At 37.9% G+C, this 8,109-nt stretch overlaps 1 pseudogene; it reads left to right on the top strand.

Annotated features, from left to right (window-relative positions):
* The first annotated feature begins 4,496 nt into the window (after positions 1-4,496).
* LOC138990070 (U2 spliceosomal RNA) lies at positions 4,497-4,599 on the top strand (annotated as a pseudogene).
* Positions 4,600-8,109: the final 3,510 nt, after the last annotated feature.

Raw genomic sequence — 8,109 nt, 5'->3', positions numbered from 1 at the left:
AGGGCTACAGTCCAGGTTGTCACAAAGAGTCGGACACAACTGAGCAACTTCATTCACTCACTATGGTGTTAGAAAGTGTTCTAGTTTCATTCTTTTACAAGTGGTTGACTAGTTTGGTGCCATTGCCTTCTCCAGGGCTACAGTCCAGGGTGTCACAAAGAGTCGGACACAACTGAGCAACTTCATTCACTCACTATGGTGTTAGAAAGTGTTCTAGTTTCATTCTTTTACAAGTGGTTGACCAGTTTTCCCAGCACCACTTGTTAAAGAGATTGTCTTTTCTCCATTGTATATTCTTGCTTCCTTTGTCAAAGATAAGTTGTCCATAGGTGCATGGATTTATCTCTGGGCTTTCTGTTTTGTTCCATTGATCTATATTTCTGTCTTTGTGCCGGTACCATACTGTCTTGATGACTGTGGCTTTGTAGTAGAGCTTGAAGTCAGGCAGGTTGATTCCTCCAGTTCCATTCTTCTTTCTCAAGATTGCTTTGGCTACTCAAGGTATTTTGTATTTCCATACAAATTATGAAATTATTTGTTCTAGCTCTGTGAAAAATACCATTGGTAGCTTGATAGCAATTGCATTGAATCTATAAATTGCTTTGGGTAGTATACTCACTTTCACTATATTAATTCTTCCGATCCACAAACACCGTATATTTCTCCATCTATTAGTGTCCTCTTTAATTTATTTCACCAGTGTTTTATAGTTTTCTATATATGGGTCTTTTGTTTCTTTAGGTAGATATATTCCTAAGTATTTTATTCTTATCATTGCAATGGTGAATGGAATTGTTTCCTTAATTTCTCTTTCTATTTTCTCATTATTAGTGTATAGGAATGCAAGGGATTTCTGTGTGTTGATTTCATATCTTGTAATTTTACTATATTCATTGATTCAGTTCAGTTCAGTTCAGTCACTCGACTCTTTGCAACCCCATGAATTGCAGCACACCAGGCCTCCCTGTCCATCACTAACTCCCAGAGTTCACTCAAACTCATGTCCATCAAGTCAGTGATGCCATCCAGCCATCTCATCCTCTGTTGTCCCCTTCTCCTCCTACCCCCAATGCCTCCCGGCATCAGAGTCTTTTCCAATGAGTCAACTATTCACATGAGGTGGCCAAAGTACTGGAGTTTCAGCTTTAGCATCATTCCTTCCAAAGAACACCCAGGACAGATCTCCTTTAGAATGGACTAGTTGGATCTCCTTGCAGTCCAAGGGACTCTCAAGAGTCTTCTCCAACACCACAGTTCAAAAGCATCAATTCTTCGGCGCTCAGCTTTCTTCACAATCCAACTCTCACATCCATACATGACCACTGGAAAAACCATAGCCTTGACTAGACAGACCTTTGTTGGCAAAGTAATGTCTCTGCTTTTCAATATGCTATCTAGGTTGGTCATTGATCTAGGTTTAATATTCATTGATTAGCTCTAGTAATTTTCTTGTGAAGTCTTTAGGGTTTTCTATGTAGAGGATTATGTCATCTGCAAACATGAGAGTTTTACTTCTTTTCCAATTTGGATTCCTTTTATTTCTTTTTCTGCTCTGATTGCTGTGGCCAAAACTTCCAAAACTATGTTGAATAGTAGTGGTGAGAGTGAATAAGAACCCTTGTCTTGTTCCTGACTTTAGGGGAAATACTTTCAAATTTTCACCATTGAGGATAATGTTTTTGTTGGTTTGTCATATATAGCTTTTATTATGTTGAGGTATGTTCCTTCTATTCCTGCTTTCTGGAGGGTTTTTATCATAAATGGATGTTGAATTTTGTCAAAGGCTTTCTCTGCATCTATTGAGATAATCATATGGTTTTTATTTTTCAATTTGTTAATGTGGTTTATTACATTGATTGATTTGCAGATATTGAAGAAACAACCCAATCAAAAAATGGGCCAAAGAACTAAATAGACATTTCTTCAAAGAAGACATACAGATGGCTAACAAACACATGAAAAGATGCTCAACATCACTCATTATCAGAGAAATGCAAATCAAAACCATGATGAGGTATCATTTCATGCCAGTCAGAATGGCTGTGATCCAAAAGTCTACAAGCAATAAATGCTGGAGAGGGTGTGGAGAAAAGGGAACCTTCTTACACTGTTGGTGGGAATGCAAACTAGTACAGCCACTATGGAGAACAATGTGGAGATTCCTTAAAAAACTGGAAATAGAACTGCCATACAACCCAGGAACCCCACTTCTGGGCATACACACCAAGGAAACCAGAATTGAAAGAGGCACGTGTACCCGGTGTTCATCGCAGCACTGTTTATAATAGCCAGGATGCGGAAGCAACCTAGATGTCCATCAGCAGATGAATGGATAAGAAAGCTGTGGTACATATACACAATGGAGTATTACTCAGCCATTAAAAAGAATACATTTGAATCAGTTCTAATGAGGTGGATGAAACTGGAGCCTATTATACAGAGTGAAGTAAGCCAGAAAGAAAAACACCAATAAGTATAATAATGCATATATATGGAATTTAGAAAGATGGTAAGGATAACCCTGTATGCAAGACAGCAGAAGAGACACAGATGTATAGAACAGTCTTTTGGACTCTGTGGGAGAGGGCAAGGGTGGGATGATTTAGGAGAATGGCATTGAAACATGTATATTATCATATGTGAAATGAATCGCCAGTCCAGGTTCGATGCATGATACAGGGTGCTCAGGGCTGGTGCACTGGAATGACCCAGAGGGATGGGATGGGGAGGGAAGTGGGAGGGGGGTTTCAGGATGGGGAACACATGTACACCCATGGCGGATTCATGTGAATGTATGGCAAAACCAATACAATATTGTAAAGTAAAAAATAAATAAATAAATAATTTTAAAAAATAAAAAGACATTTCCCAAAGAAGACATATATATGAAAGAAGGAAGAGAAACAGAGACAAAAAGTGACAATAAGCACAGTATGCTCTCTGTTATTTAACTACCAGACACAAGGAGATGAAACCAGTCAATCCTAAAGGAAATCAACCCTGAATATTCACTGGAAGGAGTGATGCTAAAGCTGAAGCTCCCATATTTCAGCCACCTGATGCGAAGAGCCCACTCATTGGAAAAGACCCTGGTGCTGAGTAAGATTGAAGGCAAAAAGAGAAGGAGGAAGCAGAGGATGAGATGGTTAGATATTATCAACAACTCAATGGACATGAATTTGAGATCGTGGAGGACAGACGAGCCTGGCATGCTGCAGTCCAGGGGGTCGCAAAGAGTCAGGCACAACTTAGCAAATAAACAACAGCAGTAGGAAGTCCTAGAGTGAGAGAGAGATGAACAGAATTCCAGCTTTGATAAAGGATGCCCCATTCTCCCTTTTTCCAGATCTTTACCTACTGACAGTGCTCTTTCTGGCCAGAAGTCTGTGACACTCTTACCTATATTTAGAGATTTTGCTCAGTATTTAAGTGCCAAATATTACAGCCTATTAAGCCTTCCTCAATTCCACTGACTATGAGGAAACTCTTCTCTTCATAGATTCAAATATTCCTAAAATGAAAGTTGTTCAGTCATGTCCAACTCTTTGTGACCCCATGGACTATACAGTCCATGGAATTCTTCAGGCCAGAATACTGGAGTGGGCTAGCCTTTCCCTTCTCCAGAGGAACCTCCCAACCCAGGGATGGAACCCAGGTCACCTGCATTGCAGACATATTCTTTAGCAGCTGAGCCACCAGGGAAGCCCAAGAGTACTGGAGTGGGTAACGTATCCCTTCTCCAGGGGATCTTCCTGACCCAGGGATCAAACTGGGATCTCTTGCATTGCAGGTGATTCTTTACCAACTGAGCTATGAGGGAAGCCCTGCACTGAATGGATACGAATGATGCTGTGGAAAATGAATGAATGAAAGTAAAGTCCTTAAATTAGAAATCATAGCACCTGAAATATGGCTGGCATAAATTCAAAACCTCATGAAAATGAAAACCTCAGTGCCTGAGACACCAATCAAATGATTTCAATACTAAAAAATTATTCTTCTGAGAATTCAAAAGGTTCTATAACATTTTATATTGAAAGAAAAAATGTAGTTAAAACTGATGTCACACCCTCCCAAATTCTTCTCACATTAGCACGAATGCCCAGCTGTTCAGGACTCTCTTCTGCTATGTCAGTTCTTGGCTGAAACATGCAGTTCTTGTCCCTAGCTGGGACAGGCCTGAGTGAAGAGTGATGTTTGGACTTTTGGTGAGGTGAGCAGAGTCCCTACTGAATCTGGAAACCTCTTGTTTATAGTTTCTTTATGGCTTCTCTCTTTGTATGTATCTTATCTATTAAAGTGTGAAAGTGAAAGTAAATTTCCATATTCACATATCTTATTCTTTTCCCATATATTACTGAAACTCACTTAGGGCTTAGACTGTGGCCTCATATTCCTTCAGTTTGCACAAAAACTTAAAGAATATGGTAATATGTGTTTCCATGTTATTCTCTACCATATGTAAAATAGATAGCCAATGGGAATTTGCTGTATGACTCACTTCTCGGCCTTTTGGCTAAGATCAAGTGTAGTATCTGTTCTTATCAGTTTAATATCTGATATGTTCTCTATCCGACAGAGAAGGCAATGGCACCCCACTCCAGTACTCTTGCCTGGAAAATCCCATGGGCGGAGGAGCCTGGTAGGCTGCAGTCCATGGGGTCTCGAAGAGTCAGACAGGACTGAGCGACTTCACTTTCACTTTCAAAGAATTCAAACCAGGGCTCTGTGACAACCTAGAGGGGTGAGATGGAGAGGGAAGCGGGGAGAGTTTCAAGAGGGAGGGGACATGTTTATACTATGGCTGATTCATGTTGATGTTTGGCAGAAGCCAGCACAATACTGTAAAGCAATTATCCTTCTAATAAAAAGAAATAAATTTTTAAAAATTCACAAAAAACCCTGAAAGAATAACTTTCATATTATTGCTAGTTGATACATATTTGTTTATAAACTGATAATTTGCACCAAATGTGTTTCTAAAAATTGTTTAAGAATGGATGTTGACTTTGAATAAGAGACATCATTATTAAATAATAATATACAATTTTAGTCTTCCCATTGACTCAATAGGTGAGAAAGTTGTTCTTATTTTAGCTTACAATAGCTGGGAAATTTGTAATATAAAGTTTCATTTCTTTACTATCTTATTTATTCATTTTTGTGTTTTTAATATAATTACAAGCTAAGAATATGAGTCAAAACTTGAGATCTTATTTGTATGTGTGTGACTTCCTCGTAGCAGAAACCTACTTTGTTCACTCAGTCACTCTTTTCACTGGAGGCTCAGGTCCTTCTTGTCTGGAAGGTCCTGATTCTGCCCTTTCCCTCCATCAACTGCAAGGAAGGGCACATTGCTAAGAGGTGGTTTGCCAGAGGACTTTAGCATCGCTGCTATCATGAATGGTTAATAGATAGCTACTGCTGCTAAGTCGCTTCAGTCGTGTCTGACTCTGTGTGACCCCACAGACGGCAGCCCACGAGGCTCCCCCGTTCCTGGGATTCTCCAGGCAAGAACACTGGAGTGGGTTGCCTTAGGAACATGACTAAACACCAGTTGGAATAACCCTGGGATTTTTCTTGTATACCTACTGGGAGAGATTTCTTTCCTACTGAAGTCAATAAACTGGCAGGACAGGAGATGGATGACATCCAGCCATCTTGCTCACCAAGTACAGAATCTATTTTATTTTATTTTTTTAAATTTTATTTTATTTTTAAACTTTACAAATTGTATTAGTTTTGCCAAATATCAAAATGAATCCACCACAGGTATACATGTGTTCCCCATCCTGAACCCTCCTCCCTCCCTATACCATCCCTCTGGGTTGTCCCAGTGCACTAGCCCCAAGCATCCAGTATTGTGCATTGAACCTGGACTGGCAACTCGTTTCATACATGATATTATACATGTTTCAATGCCATTTGAGGAGGGCAGAGCTGGTTGCCATCATTGAAATCCCTCAGTCTAGCTGTAATATAGCCTACAGTACCTCTGAACTCCCTATTCACATGCCCAAATACATTTTCCTTAATTGGTTAGCTGATGTGAAATACATTGTATAAAAACAGAATATTAAGATTTATATTTTCTCATTCATTTTAGGAGCTTATTTATATATTCCCAGTATTAATTTGTTAAGAGGGGTATGCATGCAACTATTTTATGCATGTCTGCCATTTGCCTTTTCGTGTAAGATGATTTGCTACTGTTTTTCTTTTGCACTATTATAAAAGATCTAATATATTCCCTTTTAAAATTTTAAAGATTTACTTTTTATATTTAGGAATTTAATCATCCTTGGAATATACTTTAGGATATGACCTAAGGTTGAGATCTAGTTTTTGCATTTTTTTCATTTTCAAAGTCAACTGTCATGATCACTTATTAAGTACCCCATGTTCAGTCCATTGGCTTTTGATTCCATACCTGACATAGATGATCTGTCTATATGAAATTACCATCTATCAGTGGGTCTGTTTCCAATTCTTTCACTGTATTCCTTTTGACTCTGCCTATGTCCTCTCTCTATTTCACTAATTTAATCAGGGGTGCTTCCTGTGAATTCTTTATAATAGAAAAAGTTCTCCCTTATCATTTTCCTTTCAACAACTTTGATTCATCCTGAGTGCTTACGCATCCATATGTATTTCAGAGTCTGTAGACACATTCAGTGAAAAAAACCTTGTTGAGATTGTGACTAGAATTTTATTTAAACAATAGTTTAATTTGACAGGAATTGACACCATTAAACTAAAGGCCCACCACTTTAAAAAATAATAAAGATGGCCTTTGACACCAAATCTATAAATAAGTTTTGATATACTCAGGAAAGATATTTTTTGTGGAGAAGAAAAAAATATTAAGGCTGAATTGGACCCTAATTCACCTGTCCTTCAAACTATGTTCATGAACATATTTCTCTTCATGTAGAGTGGAACAAAAAGAAACAGACACATTTATATGTCTTTCAGCAGCTGTGGAGGGATATTTATGGAGAGAGACCAGCGAGAAGGCCTCTGTATCTTTCCAATTATCTCAAGCACTGAATATATGTTGGAGTAAGTAAGCAGTTAATTACTGCCAGAACCAGACAAGCAGGCCAAATCTTTACTTTCTGCCATCTATTAACAGTTAATTCTTGATAACACAGAGAGGTTTACTGCAGTTATCTATTTAAGGCCTTAACATCTCATTTAATTTTTGTGTGGAGAATACTGTCCATAAATTCACAAGATGGAGCAATGTTCTCTCACTCCTTGACCTTCTCAAGGAGCTAAACCATGAGTGGACAGATAGTCAGCTCTTCCCAACAAGAGGGAGAGAATGATCTTCCAGTCAAGTTGAAGTTTTAAGGAGAGTTCTACCCACAAAGCCCATAACAGAGAATTAGGGAATATATAGAGTTTCTGATTCTGAGGAATTGAATTTTCATTGTGGATACTGTGAATAGATAGAATTCCTCCTTTAAAGTATATCATTGTAGCAGAAATATGAGAATGATGTCAAAACAACTCTAGAATTTTGTATTATTTCTATGGAGGGAGGAGATATCACACTTTTGTTCTTTGTAATAAATTGAATCCTTTAATCTTCTTTTCTGCCAGTAGTGACAGATTATTACAAATTTGATCACACAAATACTGGACTGATTTTAAATTGTAACATAGCAAGGAAAATAGGAATGCTTTCTTGCTTTTTTCCTCCCCAAGGCAATTTTAGAAGACAAATCATTAAAGGCAGTTCACTAATTTTATAGAGAAATGCCAACATTTTTCAATTAAATTACACCAATCTGTTTTAAAATATTTAATAAACACTTAAAGCTGTACCTCATAATAGCATTATTAAAAAAACATAGACAAACAGAATAAGGATCTGAAAGAAATGGATGTTGCTCTGAAAGCAAGAAGCCGGTGAGTGAATAAAATTGGTAATAAAATTGAAAAAAATGTGCCACCCAAAGGAATAATATTTACTTTTCTACCTCAGGCTACTGTTATTCATAGCTTTAGTTTCATTTTCCTGTCATGGACATAGAGTAAATGTAATGGAAAATTCTGAAGAGTGAAGAAAAAGATTGTAGGGGATGAATTTGCAAGATTTCT

Source organism: Bos mutus, chromosome 11, assembly GCF_027580195.1.
Source record: "Bos mutus isolate GX-2022 chromosome 11, NWIPB_WYAK_1.1, whole genome shotgun sequence".
Taxonomy (NCBI): Eukaryota; Metazoa; Chordata; class Mammalia; order Artiodactyla; family Bovidae; genus Bos; species Bos mutus.
Note: the sequence above shows the minus strand (reverse complement) of the source record. Positions and strands in the feature narration are given on the sequence as shown.